Source organism: Mobula birostris, chromosome 21, assembly GCF_030028105.1.
Source record: "Mobula birostris isolate sMobBir1 chromosome 21, sMobBir1.hap1, whole genome shotgun sequence".
In the NCBI taxonomy this organism is placed as follows: Eukaryota; Metazoa; Chordata; class Chondrichthyes; order Myliobatiformes; family Myliobatidae; genus Mobula; species Mobula birostris.
In genome coordinates, this window is record NC_092390.1 from 47,158,731 (window position 1) to 47,174,793 (window position 16,063).

General features: G+C 39.0%; 1 protein-coding gene across 1 annotated transcript in view; it reads right to left on the reverse strand.

Moving 5' to 3' along the window:
- ptprea (protein tyrosine phosphatase receptor type Ea) overlaps nt 1-16,063 on the reverse strand; it is a 302,508-nt gene that overhangs the window by 168,714 nt on the left and 117,731 nt on the right. The window contains exon 3 of the mRNA XM_072239403.1: nt 15,436-15,746. The gene's annotated coding sequence lies outside the window, so the exon portion shown is untranslated. The remainder of the gene's footprint in view (nt 1-15,435; nt 15,747-16,063) is intronic.

Below are 16,063 nucleotides of genomic sequence, written 5' to 3' on the forward strand. Positions count from 1 at the left end.
AGTCTAACATTATTATTTTCATAACAGATGTTTGCATATGAATTATATAGTTCAGTGCAGATGTGTAGACCTGACAGATTGCTCGTTAGATCCTTTCATTACAGTGCTCAGAGCATCCCACAGCATAACCATGCAAAAACAAGTGGTGGTGATCTCTGCGATTGTTATAAAGTATCAGGTTGAAAGTATATAAAATTCATTTAGTATTACACCAGTTATCTACAAAGCCACCAACACACGATTTAGTTCTCAAATTGTCAATAGATATCCTCACCAGCAGGAGTGAGAACTTTCAAAGCAATTTCTTGCCATTGGAGCAGGAGAACGTTTCACTATTCACTTGGTGAACTGAGTTCATATAAGGCAATGATTTTGGTGCAGCGTTATGTGTGCAATGACCCTGGATAGGTACACAAATTTATTTATAAGGATAGATCCCAAATTAAATCCCATGTGCCATTTCTGTAATGCAAACCTTAATCACTGGGCGCCAGAATGTTTGTAACCTATCCAGTATGTTCCTCCTTCAAACCTTGATTCATTTTTAAGTGGATACTCAGTTGGCAGCAGTTTGGACTTGTTAAATTACTCCTTTTGCATGGTTGACTTGGTACAATAACTATAAGCATGGCTTAAGATTAGTTATCCTAATGCATCTCTTCAATGCCACTGACAAATCTGTAAAGAGGACAGAATATTATGCGGTTCACATTTTAATCTGTGTTGCCATAGTCACATTCAGAGGAACTCCCAAAACACTATTTATGCATCAAGGGATCACAGCGGCCATGCCCAGTTCCGATCCAGCTTTCAGGGAAGGTCAAAAATAGAACGTTTCTTGATAAACTGAATTTGGACTGGAACTAGTACATCTATGTTTTTCTGTTGATTGCTGTTTTTCTAATGAACTCAGCAGTTCTGATCCTGGCCTGTTGCCACTCGGTTCTAGTGGGTTTACTTTTAGCAGCCTTGCTAATGGCCTGGTTAGATTTAGAAGAAGAAGTGTAAGATACTATGTCACAAAGGACATGCATTATCTACAGGTGAACAACCCAGACTACATTACTTGGGCATTTTAAAGAAATCTGCTGTTGTCACTTATGATTCAGAAATCAACCAAGATCAAGTTTTCAGACTATAACCTATTAAGGAAAAGCTGGTCTGATAAGATCAGAGCCATCACATCATCAGTAGTTGTTGACACACAATGCATTGACCAAATGTTATTTGTGAAAGTCCATTGCTTTATCATTTTACTCATGGAAAGGAAGAAACAACTCAATAACAACTAGGCTGGAACCTACAAAGATTAATTTTGAATACAAAATAAATATAAAAAATTCTGGAAATACTCAACAAGTCATGCAGCAACTCTTGAAGCTTCAGATCAGTAATTAGACAAAATTGAGGCAGGTTCGATGTTGTCATTTAAAGTTAAATTGGATAGCTATATGGACAGGAAAGGAACGGGAGGTTATAGGCTGAGTGCAGGTCGGTGGGACTAGGTGTGAGTAAGAGTTCGGCACGGACTAGAAGGGCCGAGATGGCCTGTTTCTGTGCTGTAATTGTTATATGGTTATATGGTTATAAAGGAATACAGAGTCATGGTGATGGTGTTTTACATGAACGTGAAAAGAATGTTTGCTGCTCTCACAGTCCTCTTGAGAAAGCTTTACAAGGCTTAGGAACCTCTAGATTAAGAGTGCACTTGCCTACTTCTGAAGTTGCTGTCAGCTTCATTGTGCAATGCTGATAATTTTACCATTATTACAACTGTAAAATCTTAACCTTTCATTTCAAATTCCACTTGGATACCACATTAACAATTGTCCCATGCTAGAGTACAGCTGACAATGCTGCAACACCCCTAACAGAGGAGGGAGTTAACAGTTGACTACATTGTTGGAACTGGAATCACACGTAGGCCGAACCAGGTCAGGCCAGCAGATTTTCTTTTCTGAAGGACATAAGTGATCAAGGAGGTTTTAAGAAATAATAGTAATTCAAGGTTGCTATTACAAGTTTTCATCTTTTATTTAGGTGTGAGATTTATCATATTAGTTGGATTTAAATTCCCTGGGAGTCATGGGGAAGATTCAAAATCACGTTGTAGTGTCAATAGTCCATAACTCTGCTAAACCAGCAAGTTAACCAATACACTACCATAGCTTCAATCAGACAGAAAGTGATGGTATATTTTAAATACAGTAATTTTTTTACTTCACTGAATCCCAGTGGCTGCTTATGAACTGATTCAAAACAGTTGTTTGCATCATTCCTACAGTACAGGGATACCTGCATTGATAAATCACAGAATAAAACAACTGAAGCATAAACTTTGACCACTGCTGAATGAAACGCATAGAATTTACAGATCGTATCACTATAGGGCTGCTTCCAATATGTTAATCTGTAATTGTACAACAGCCTGCCACAGCGCCACATGGAAGAAAACTGTGTAACTGGCTTCCATGAATATTTAATGGATTCTTGCTGTTTTCAACAGACAGCATGGGAATCTGAAATACTAGTAAGACCAGATGGAGCAGCAGGGAGTGTGTTCTTTGGTCACGCACAGATGCACATGATACTGAATAACTTCAGACGACCATTAACCATAAATATTCTTTTATAACTGGTTTAAGCAGTGCTCTGCCTGATGACGTTGGAAATTAATTTGACAATTCTACTTCAATCCTGCTTAAAGGAAATAGCCTGAATTCCAATTTAATTGGTTGTCATGTGCCAGAATGTCTTTTTTGGTTTCCTGCCTAATGGAGAAAAAAATATCTGGTTGAGCATTTAAATAATTAAAGAAAGGTTGGAATTTGAAATCTGTTTCTGAGAGTTTTGGCTGGAACTGAATCAAACAAATTTACCAATTGCTCTAATGGATGACTGGTGAACCAATTATGCTAAAACTGTGTAAGTGCTCCAATGACCCATATAGAGCAAAGGATTCTTTCTAGAGAATTGTCTATTTTATCATGATACAACAAATATATGTAAAAGAATCTGGATCTGCTTTTCAGTTGTATGGTTGTACAATAACAAAGCAAGCAGAGGATTGGCTAGTAAAGAATCAAAGTGTAGTTTGCACTACAAACTTCAGAATACACCAGCTCTCGGCATTATCCTTTCCACTGATATTTTATTTGCACCCTTCAACTCAAGCACATTCTGTCTAAAAAAAATTGTTAGCAGTGTGTAGTATTACAGCGTGGCAAGGCTAACAGGGAAATATCTGATAGCTTTGTAAATGGCAGAACTGGTTGAGGAAGAGTTGAGAAGAAAGTGAATTAGCATTAAAATCAGAATGTGCAAGAAAAATGAATTTAGAGAGAGAAGAAACAAAATAGAAAACGGAACATGTCAAAATTTTAAACGTTTATTATTTTTCATAAAGCTCACTACTTAAGGAAAGGCGAATACATGCTTAGAATTGTAAACCTTCTGGACCACCAGGCTTGACTAGCTGTCAATAATAAGTATTAAATCTTTAGGAGAGACATACAATATTAATTGCTTGACTTAAATAGCAACACGTCAAATGTCCAATCCATATGCAAGTGAAATTTCATGCTAAAGTGAGAGTGTATTCTTGTGAAGCTAACAATGGAACATCACACATTGTCTAGCAACATTCACAATTCACAGGGCATCTCTTCCGTGGTAAAAGTTGTTGGCTACTTTGCACAGTAATAATAAGAAATATGCTGTACACAAACATATTTTAGGGACACATCCCTGACCTATATCTTTGGTGTAATAAAGAAATTAATAAAATGAGGTGATAACTCTTGCAGACAGTGATGAGTCAAATGAAGCTTATTGAATCTTGATCGACATCCTTCACTTGTATATGTCAAATTAAACCTTCCTTATTTTTAGATGAGACACTGCAGTTGGACTTAATTAAATGCTGCTCAATAGCTTTTAATACAGAAGTCTGTGAAATTAGTTTTGTCTCACATCACTGCTCTGATTTCCATTGATTATAACAGCAGTCTGCTGGCAGTTGTTTGTCTAATATTGAGGCGGATGTGAGGTTCCATGTTCACTTGTTTAAAAAACATGCTGAGAAAGTGAGGCATTAGCTATATGGAGACTGCAACTGGTAGCACATCTGCCCTCTAAACCATTAAATAAGTCATACTTAACATAACACTGAAAAATAATGAATAGAAGGACGGACTCTCCAGCAGTAATTCCTAATCTTTAAATTCCCTTTTAATTCAATGACAGACCCTCCAGAGCCTTCCTAGGCAGAGAATTGCAAAGATTTACTGGTATTGGCTATTTGTTTATTATTGTCACATGTACCAAGATTTACTACTACTACTACTACGACTCAGGCCTAGGGGGCCGGCGTCGGGCACGATGACGGACTCTCCACTTCTCCCTCTCCCTCATCAGCGTGTTCAGTTCATCTACATTAGCCGCGGCGCTGTCTTCTAAGAGCGTGTTGACCATAGTCTTGGGAGGGCGCCCAGAGTTCATCCTCTCGTGCTTGGGCTCCCATATGATGACTAGGCTGGCAGGTAGCTCAGGTTGGCATAGACAGTGCCCTGCTAGTTGCAGTCTTCTCGCCTCGATTTTAGTGGTGAGCACCGGTAGGTTGTTATAGAGCTCAACGTTCGTAATGTGCTGTTGCCAACTCACGTCAAGAGCCATCTGGAGCATTCGTGTATAGCAACCACCCAGAGACTTTCGCGTCGTCTTGGTGAGTGTTCACGTCTCGCATCCGTACGTGAGAATTGACTCTATGACTGCTATGAAAATCTATGAAGATTTAGAGAAAAGCTTATCTTGCATACTGTTCATACAGATCAAATCATTACGTAGTGCATTAAGATAGAACAAGGTAAAATCAATAGCATTACATAATAAAGTATAACAGCTACTGTACAGATAAAGTGCAGATAAACTATAAAGTGGAAGATCATAATGAGGTATGTTTACTACACTCTAGGTGAAGAAATTTATTCTCACCTCAGTCCTAAAAGATCAACTCTTTATTCTGAGAATAAATCCTATTTTAAGTCACCCCAGCCAGAGATAACATCATCCCTATACCATCAAGCTTCATAAAAATTTTGTATGTTTCAATTACATCATTCCTCAATCTTCTAAATAACTCTGGCAGCCAGAGTACGATTACTGCTGAAGCAAGCAAGTATGCAGTGAATGTGAGAATAGTAAACATCTACAACCGAGAATAGTGCAGGTTGGACTTTTAGTTTATTTCTGCACAACCAGGTCTAGTAACTTTTTCCAACAGTGATATTCCAGCTTCAACTAACCTTCCAATGGAAGCATATGAACCGATGATGGTGCAAACCAAGAGATTACTCACTTGTGTTTGGCAGTGCTCAGAACTTCAGAAGATAAAGATTTATCAACTCATTTGCAGGTCTAAAGCACACACCTGAAACAAGAAGGCTAAAACCATCCCAAAGTTAACCTTGGAACTTTTTATGACCCAGGCAAAGTGTTGGAGTGTCTTCCTGAGCAGGTGACCCTTGAAGAATGAACGTCAGGCATCTTGCCTTTCTAGAGCACTCCAAGTCCCAGGACATATAACAGACACAGTCAACGGGGCTACTCACCTGCAAGAATAAGTGTTGTGGAGCTGGAAGGATTTACAAATATATATCTATTCACACATCTGCTTACATTAGATATACTTATAAATGTAGGAGAATCTATCGAAACTTGCTCGCACTTTCATCTTAAAATATTTCTACAGCCTTTGAAACTGGCATGAACATCTAGCTTTGGTAACAGAGAAGTTCTAAAGTATTTTAACCTTGCAGTGGAAAAAAAAAACTATAAAACAACCAAATGTCACTAATGCTGAGAAGCATAGCAACATAGTTTTCTATACTTTTTTTTTGTTGGACGAATACCATTGTGTGAAGATCTGAGAATTATCTGTATTCTAATCCTTCTACTTCAGGCAAGGAAAGTACTTCAAGGTCTGTGAATCATACCCTTATCATTTTTTTGCTGTTATGTTAAAAAGTAATTAGTGGTTAATTGTGAGCTATTAGGCTTCCCTCTTCCCCAATGGGATTTAATCCTCAAAGTCAAATGAGATAACAAACAGGCAGGATATAAGAATGATGCTCTTATATGGGACAACAGCCAAAAAAAATACAGAGAAAAGAACAGAATTTTAATACAGATTTTTGAAATTAATGTAAGGAAGGAAATGTTTATTAGGTTATATATTCATGTGTGTTTTTCATTTAATACATGGGCCTTACAAAGTAAACATTATTGAAAATAAGTAGTGGAATTCATTTAATATTTGGACAGTTACACATTGTAAGATTGTGTACATTATTTGGGCCCTTTAAGGGAAGAACCTTTGATCAAAATCTGCATACTAACATAAACTCTAGAGACACTGAAATATTTATCTGTAAACAGAGAATCCTAGACTCAGTGGATTTAAAATTAGCTTGAGTAACACTATTTATTACAGCCGTAGACAACTGAAAATGTAATGCATTTACCACATAGCAAAGTGCAAAAAAATGATTGCTTCCAGGTTTTATTGCACCACATCAAAAATTTAACCAGGCCACCACTCTAGATCCAATATGTCTTCTGTGCCAGGAACCCACTATCATGTCAATCCAGATGCCAACACTCCTTTTGAGTCATTGTTGGTAAATTCAAAATTGAGATTATTATCATATGCACAACTCTAATGCAGAGATAGAATGAAAAATGTACTTGCATCAGCATCACAGGCATAAAAAAATCATATAAGCAGCATTCATGAGAAAAACATAAAATAATTAGAGCAAAAAAAACAAAGTTTCATCACTTTATCCCTGAAATGATCACTTATAGGTACAACAGGAGCAATAAGATGTTTGCAGCAGAGCACCAGATTATGACTTCAGAAGTCCTATATTTACATTTTGATTTATGGAATTTCAACCCACCCTCTGCCATCACAGTGCTCCACAACCCCCAACTACCTATCTCTACCATCAAACTTCCAACTGAACCAAGACTCCTAGCACCCTCCATTGGATGGCACAGACCTCAATCTCTAAGATTCTCTGATCCCTTCTCCTCAGGTACCCAAATCCCAACGACCTCAACTGCCTAAACATCCAATTGTCTTAGTTACTGATAGAAACCCCAATTACCACCCCTCTCTATCTGGACACAATTACTTAATTGCTTATCACTCCCCACCATCCAACATCTCACCCACTCCTCCAATCGGATATCCAATGACTGAATTTTCTAATCTCCTCCCTTCCCCAAGCCCCTATTAGGATGGAGATGGGCTTGATCCATATTCTATACTCATCCAACCCCCTAAGCTCAACTGGATCTCTAATTACACATGCGTGGCTCCCATTGTTTCCCGGATGAAACAGTGACGTCCACTGTGTGTTAACCCTCCCTGCCAGAAATAAGGAAAGAGGTCACTCTGTAAATCACATAGGGAAACCTGAGTGTACCAGCAGACTGACCACGTTCTATCAGTGCAACTCAAAAGCCTTCAAGTGGTTTCACGTTCATTTGGGATCGAAATTTCTCAGAACCATGCTGTTACATTTTTCCTTAAAGAAAAGGAATACGAGGTGCACTAGTGATTCAAGATTCAAGACTCATGATTGTTTAATGTCATTTCCAGCACACAAGTGAAAAGGAGAAGGAAATAATTGTTACTCTGAACCTGATGCAGCACAATAAAAAACACAATACAATAAAGAACAAATAATTAAAATAAACAATAAATATAAATACTTAGATAGTTTACACACATAGATTGATTGTATGTCCATAAACTGAAACTAGGCACAGGCGTGTCTGTGCATAAGGTGACTGACAGGGAATGATAAAGTAATAGTGATTGCGGGAGCTTTAGATGTGGTTCCTCTGGTTTTCTGGAGCAGGAGGAAGGAGATCCAAAGACCAGAGTCTAAAGGAAGATGGTGAGCAAAGTTCATAATTGGATTGTTGGGCGAACAACATCCCCGGAGAGCCAGACAATTGAAGAAGAGGGGTGGTATTCAGCTAATCAGGACCAAAGAGTTTACCCCTCCAATAATCTTTAAGAAGCAGTGATAATATGTCCCCCAAGGGGAGGAGCAATGTCACTGACAGCTAAAGGTTTTCCAAGAAGGTGATCACCCAGTCTGTCAATTCCTGCCAACCAATCTGTGGCTGCACAGTGGACTTGGACCATTTCACCCACGCTAGTGAAGGGGTTCAGGAGACGTGGGCTGATGTGAAAGCAGAAATACTTTGAATTGGCTGTGATCTCACTGAGTGCCCTACTCCATTTCCGCTTCATCTGTTCTTAACACAACTCCAGGTTTAAATCAGTACTGTGAAGCTCCCATCAGTTGACAGAAACATTTAGCTGATACTGGGTTCATGAAGCAGCCACTACAGCAATACTGCCTGCAGCAAATTGTTTATCTCATTAACAAGATAGCTGAACAATTAAAGGGATAGCTAAGTTAAGGAGCAGCGAGTGTGGAAAGTCGAATCAGCTGCATCATTTAAAATGTATCCAATGAAACTGGTCTCCATGGATATCAGCAAGGCAAGCAACAGCAGAGTAAATGTCAGCATCACCATTTGGTATGGAGGGGCCAATGCACAGGATCAGAGAAATCTACAGAGGGCTATGTGGACTCAGTCATGTCCATTATCCTCAACACAGGTGCCCACCAGGACTGAATGCTGAGCCCAATGCTGTACACTCTGCTCACACACGACTGTATGGCCAAACACATTATCAAGTTCATCCAGCCCTACAAGACAGAGTTCATCACCAATAACGAAAAGACATCTTAGAAAGAGGAGGTGGAAGAGATTGAGGCCTGGTGCCAGGCAAATAAACTCTTCTTCAATGTCAACAAGATAATGGAGATGGTTATCAACTTCAAGAGACCTCGCACCACTGACACACCGCTTTACGCAATGGACACTGCGATCAGTATAAAACTCCCAGGAGTGAGCATCTCCCACACCCTCTCATGGTCCTAGAACACATCCGACACAGAAAAGAAAGCTCATTAGCACCTCTCTTTCTGGAAACACTAACGAGAACCAGACTATGCATGTCAATACTCATGACCTTCTACAGAGGCACAGTAGAGAGCATTCTAACATGGGGCATTTCTGCATGGCATGGAAACTGCACCGCAGCAAACAGGAAAGCTGTACCACAGGTAGTCAAAACTGCTCAAAGCATTACAGGCACCGGTCTACCCGCCCTCAAGAACATAGTACAGAAAGGTGCTGGAAAAAGGCCTGCGATATCATGAAGGATCCCACCCATCCTGCTCATGGACTGCTTGTTCCATTCCCACCAGGGAGGAGGCTACAAATCATCTATGCCAGGATCACCTGACTCAAAAACAGTTACTTTCCCCAAGCAGTAATACCTCCATTCACAACTTACCCCACCACCACTACCTTATCATTTCCTTCAGTCACCTAATGTAGAAACATTCCTGTACCTAGTGTCAATTTATGTGTGTACAATCATTCCATGTATACAAGCTATCTTATATATTTATATTTATTGTGCTTTATTATTGTGTTCTTTATCTTGGTCTGTTTTTAGATGCTGCGTCAGATCCGGAGGAATAATTATTTCATTCTCCTTTACACTTGTGTATTGGAAATGACATCATACAATCTTGAATCTCGAATGGGTACTAGCCTCCTCACCATCGAGGACTTTTTTAAAAGGTGATGCCTCAAAAAGGCAGAATCTATTATTGAAGATCCCCACCACTCAAGATATGCCCTCTTCTCATTACTAACATCAGAGAGGAAGTATTATAGGCATCCGTTAGTCTCATGAGACCATGGATCTGCGCCTTGGAAGGTTTCCAGGGCGCAGGCCTGGGGAAGGTTTCCAGGGCGCAGGCCTGGGCAAGGTTCTATGGAAGACCGGCAGTTGCCCATGCTGCAAGTCTCCCCTCTCCACACCACCGATGTTGTCCAAGGGAAGGGCAAGAGGGCCCATACAGCTTGGCACCGGTGTCGTCGCAGAGCAATGTGTGGTTAAGTGCCTTGCTCAAGGACTCAACAAGTTGCCTCAGCCAAGGCTCAAGCTAGCGACCTTCAAATCACTAGACGAATGCCTTAATCACTAGGCCACGGAAGTACAGAGGAGCCTGAATATGCACCCTTATCATTTTAGGAATTGCTTCTCCCCTCCACCATCAGCTTTCTAAACGGTCAATGAACCTATGAACACTACCTCACTATTTTTGCTCACTTTTTGCACTACTTATTTAATGCTTTATATATATTTCTTATTGTAATTCGTAGTATATTTTATGTGTTGCAAAACAACAAATTTCATGCCATATACCAGTGATAATAAACCTGATTCTAAAAGTTTTACCACAGTTCCTTCATCATCATCACCGGGTATAAATACTGGAGCTCACTACCTCTGGGAAAAAGCAGTGCAAATGCTATTTACATTCAGCAACCAAAGAAGACCGCTCAACATTGGTTTCCAAAAAGCAGTTAGAAAAGAGGAAGAATTGTTGCTCTTGTCAGCAATGTGCCCATCCATAAATAATAGAGTATATATAAATATCCAAATCTTAAAGGTGATGGATTGACAAACTGACAGTCTTTAACAGGAAATGCACAATCTAATTATATCAGCACTTTGTATTCACCTTCTGAAACTGTGGTTCCTGAAATGCATGGAAATGTGGTTTAGAGGAGGTGTACAATGAAGAGCTGAAACCACATTCCAATGTTCGTGACAGGACACAGCTCTAGACAGATGAGTTTCCTGTTGATAATGCAGGCTGTAAGTAGGGTAATACAATGTCAACCTTGGCCAACCTGACTAACAGAACAGCATTGTGTCACCATCATGCAGCTACAGCTGAGAGATTTGCCCTCCAACAAAGATATTTTTCACGATGATGTTGGAAACCACTGTATTTTTTTTTGATAACACTTTTTATAAGAATTGTACTTTTTAACAAACTCATGTATTTCCCACACCCACTGGCAGAAAGCTAAACTAACAGTTTATCACCTTTCTTTTTATTCATTGGCTAAGTATTAACACATTATCCATATGATGTCAATATATATGTCAATCCATGGCTGCCTCTATTGTCGAGGTGAAGCTACACTCAGGTTGGAGGGACATCACCTTATATTCCGTTTGGGCAGCCTCCAACCTGATGGCATGAACATTGATTTCTCTAACTTCCGTTAATGCCCCTCCTCCCCTTCTAACCCCTTCCCTAATTTATTTATTTATTTATATATATATATATATATATATAAATATATCTTTGTTGTGACTATCCCTCGAGGTCGAGGATGATGGTCTTCGTTCTGTTGACCTATTTATGGGCTCTCAAGTGGATTATAAATCCAATCTTGGCTTTGAAAGTTCTTCTGCATTCAGGACAGGTAGGTCTTCTATTATATATTTTTTTTCCTCTCTCTTTCCCTCTCACAATAACTCCTTGCCTGTTCTCCATCTTCCTCTGGTGCTCTCCTCCCCCTTTCTTTCTTCCAAGGCCTTCCATCCCATGATACTCCCCCTTCTCCAGCCTTGTATCCCTTTTGCCAATCAACTTCCCAGCTCTTGGCTTCATCCCTCCCCCTCCTGTCTTCTCCTATCATTTCGGGTCTCCCCCTCCCCCTCCCACTTTCAAATCTCTCTTTTTTCCATTAGTCCTGACGAAGGGTCTCGGCCTGAAATGTTGACTGTACTTCTTCCTATAGATGCTGCCTGGCCTGCTGCGTTCCACCAGCATTTTGTGTGTGTTGCTTGAATTTCCAGCATCTGCAGATTTTCTCGTGTTTGCATCCATATGATGTAACTATTTTAATTATATAACCTATTAATTAATTCATTCCTATCAGAGGAATTTTCCTTACCTTATTATAAAAATGCTCGATTTTTCAGAAAAGTCATATTGGATTCTTGGCTTCTTCATTTTCTTGTCTTGCATTTATCTCTCAGCATAGTTTCTCAGCTCTTAGTTTAGTTTGCTTAGTATTTGCATGTTTGTCTGTACTGTAAAATAAACTATCTTTGGAATTAAGACTGCTCGTCATTTTGCTTCCAGAGAACCTTCAGGATCAGAAAGTAAACACTGATCCAACAATATTAACAAAGAAATTGACAGCACAAGATTTTCCTTTAAAGCTTTACATTTAGACAATTTTATTAGTTCAAACCAGTCAAGAATTTACTTTCTTGCTGTATTACAATGACAATTTGGAAAAAGCATGAGGGTTTTTTCCTCAGTTTAGTTGGGAAATCTGTTTTTCTTCAAAAGAAAATCTGTTGGCATTGCAAGGAAAAGGTTTCCCTAATTTGGTTGAGGAAAGGTATCCCTGATTTCAACACTGGATAGTAAGCAAAGAGTTTAGACACTTAATAGGAAGTACATCAAATGACAGCAACAGGAACCTTCATTAATATTCTGCCCTTAATGCAGTAAAATATCCCAAGGCACTACAGGGCATCATCTTTTGAAAATGCCCTCGATGGTAAAGAGGCTAGTACCCATTCAAGATTTGAGATTGGTTAATGTTATTTCCAGTACACAAATATAAAGGAGAATGAAATATTTGTTACTCTGGATCCAATGCAGCATATAAAAACACACTAAATAAAGGACACAATAATAAAAACAGGTTTTGAGATATTAGATTTTGGGCGAATGGCTTCAATGGGCATATTAAAGGTGGAAGTAGTGCAGAGTGACAGAGAAATTTAGGGAGCAAATTCCAGAGATTAGTTTCTTGGTTGCTATGGTGGTGATTTTGAAGGTAGCCAGCACATCAGAATTTGAGCAGCAGATACACCAGGGTATTTTGGGGTTGGAGGACAATATGATAAAATGGAGGAGTCAGATACTGAGTGAACTGAAACCAAGGATAAGAACTACAAAATCAAGACAATGTTTAGCTATGAAACAAAGTTAGTTGACAAGCGCAGGAGAATTGGATGGGGAGACTTGATACAACAATGTTATTAATAACTTTATATTTATGGAGGGAGAGCAAAAGTACAGTTTTTATGTCTTGAGGCAGTGAAAATGCAAGCAATGCTTCCTGGATGTCTTCATGAGAAGGTCAAAGAATCATGGTTTCAATTTTCAATAGATTATCTTAGAATAAATATCCATTAATGTTTCATCATAGGAAAGTAATGGTCTTTCACAAAGTAGTGGAAATACAAAATGCAGTTAGATAATGGCACAAGGCTTTCTGAATGGCAAGCATTAGAGTACCATATTTATTACACTCTATGGGGATCTGTTCTGGGACCACTAATCCTTATGATTTTTATAAATGACTTGGATGAGGAAGTGGAAGACTGGGTTAGTAAGTTTGCAGAGAAAATGAAGATTGATGGTGTTGTGGAGAGTGTAAACGGTTGTCATAATTTACAAAGGAATATTAATAGGATGTAAAGCTGGACAGAGAAATGGCCGATGGAGTTCAATCCATAAAGTGTGAGGTGATACACTTTAAAAGATTGATTTTGAAGGTGGAGTTCAAGGTTAATGGCAGTATGGAGGAACAGAAAGATCATGTGGTCCAAGTCCAAAGATCCCTCAATGTTGCAAAGCAGGTTGAAAGGGTGGTTACGAAAGAGCATCGTGTGTTGGCCTTCATTAATCGGGGGTAGTGCACAAAAGCTGTGAGGTTATATTGCAGCTCTATAAAACTCTGATTAGACCGCACATTGAGACTATGTTCAGTTTGGTTTGCCTCATTGGATGCGGAAGCTCAAATGAGGGTACAGAGGAGATTTACCAGGATGCTGCCTAGATTAGAGATCATGTCTTATGAGGTAAGGATGAATGAGCTCAGCCTTTTCTCTTTGATTGAGACTGCAAGACAAAGGAAAAGAATTAGGCCATTTGGCCCATCTAGTCTGCTCTGCCATTCAATCATGGCTGATTTATTTTTCCCCTCAACCCCATTCTCTGACCTTCTCCCTCTAACCTTGAATGGCCTTCCTAATAAAGAACCTATCAAACTCTGCTTTAACTAAAATAAACGACTTGATCTCTGTAACCATTTGTAGCAATGGATTTCACAGATTCACCAGCCCCTGGCTAATGAAATTCCTCCTCATCTCTGTTCTAAAGGGATATCTGTCTATTCTTTTTCCCAGGGTGGGAATAGCCAATACCAAAGGACATCAGTTTAAGATGAGAGGTATGAAGCTTAAAGGAGATGTCTGAGGTAGGTTTCTTTACGGAGAGAGTGGTAGGTGCCAAAATGCTCTGCCAGTAGTAGCAGTAAAGGCAGATGCAATAGGGACATTGATGAGACTCTTCGATAATCACATGGATATTGGAAAAATGGAGGATTATAGGCAATGTAAGAGTAAAGGGTTAATTGATTGTGGAATCGGTTTATATAGGTTGGCTGAACCTACATTGTGAGCTGAAGGAGCTGTACTGCACTGCCCTGTTTCTATGTTCTATCTCATGAGCTCATAGATTACAAATCACATGGTAAAGGGATACAGAATAATTATTCACTGCTATAGCTTCATTTTTAATCTGCAAATCACGAAGCTTCATCATGAGAAATTTCACCTTATATACTGCATACATCATCAGATATAAATCATGAACACAAATAATGTTAATTTGAGTAAAAATGCAAATTTGATGTTAGCATACAATGCTCCATAACACTCCATTCCTAACCTTCTGACACATTGAAGCTTGTTTACCAGAAATCCAGGTGGGCTGTGAAATATGCTGAAAATTCACTACTGCTTGGTTTCTCTACTGCCCAAGTCAAATTTCCATCCCCATTGAACCTTGGCAGATTATCAGAAGTACAACTCAAAGAAATAGAAGGGCAAAAAAGATTTGTACAGAAAAAATTAAAAATTAATGGGAGACTCAGGGGCAGGGGCTGCAATTTATCCACTGTGTAGATTGACAACTAGATAACACATTCTATCGCTGCACCTACGTTTGCTGGAGCAGACTCCTTTCAAGCATCTGCAAGCATTGCAAATCAATGTCTAAATTAAAAAGCGTTGACTTTTTAATTTACATGAGTTGAGTCACCAGGATGAATAAACATATTTTCTTCACTTGAGATCTCCATTTACCCTGTTATTTGATAATAGTAAAAGATTTAGGTTTTCCCATTTTCTTATGAATAAGGGACAATTTTCCCATGTAACAATCAAAAGGAAGATTTCAAAAGGAATGTGCAACATCTTCTGCTTTGTAAATTTATCAGGTAAGATGTATTATATTAAAAGCCTGTGCTCTGTTGGATTTATACAGTTTCGTTTCTGTGAGCATTATTCAGAGCAGTACCATGCACTGCTTGTGAAATTGCCAATAGATTGCTAGGCATCCCAAAATAGAATATAATAAAAGCATTAATTAAAACACTTACAAGTAGCTGTGGGTTGCAGAACATAAGACTCAAACAATGGCTTCTTTTAAATTCATAGTTAAGGAATCTTCTTTACAGATCTTTCTTTCCCAGTATATAGGCACGTTTTGCACTCTCAGCAGTCCTTTGTGAGAGAAGACGGAAGTTCGGCTGAAACAGGTATCCTTGTTTGCATTCTCATTATGAAGAATGTAGCATCAGCAGCACATTTCACTGTGAGGCCAAGTTCAATACCACAGCTTTGTTTATTACCCAGAAGCAGCAAATGAGTCTGAAATTAACCGAACCATCTAATAGACTGTGAATTCCACCTGAAAGGGAAAAAAAAAGAAAGATGACAGTTAATTAGATTACAGTAAATTCTGGGAGAAATAAATACAATAAATTTGTTCAACTCCAGGCATGATTGGTTATTCTGGGCTGTGAGTTTATCCACACGGTTAACACCTCCTATTTATAAATTGGCAGACTGCAGAAAGTGGCTGATGGAATGCATCAACTGATTTCCTGAGAACGCTGATGGAAAGGGCCACACTGGTTTGAGGGTTCCGCTAACCAAGCCACAGTGCTCAGAGTGAGCATTTCATATCATAAACTACAAGGTACAGTTCTGTGGGGAACCCAGACT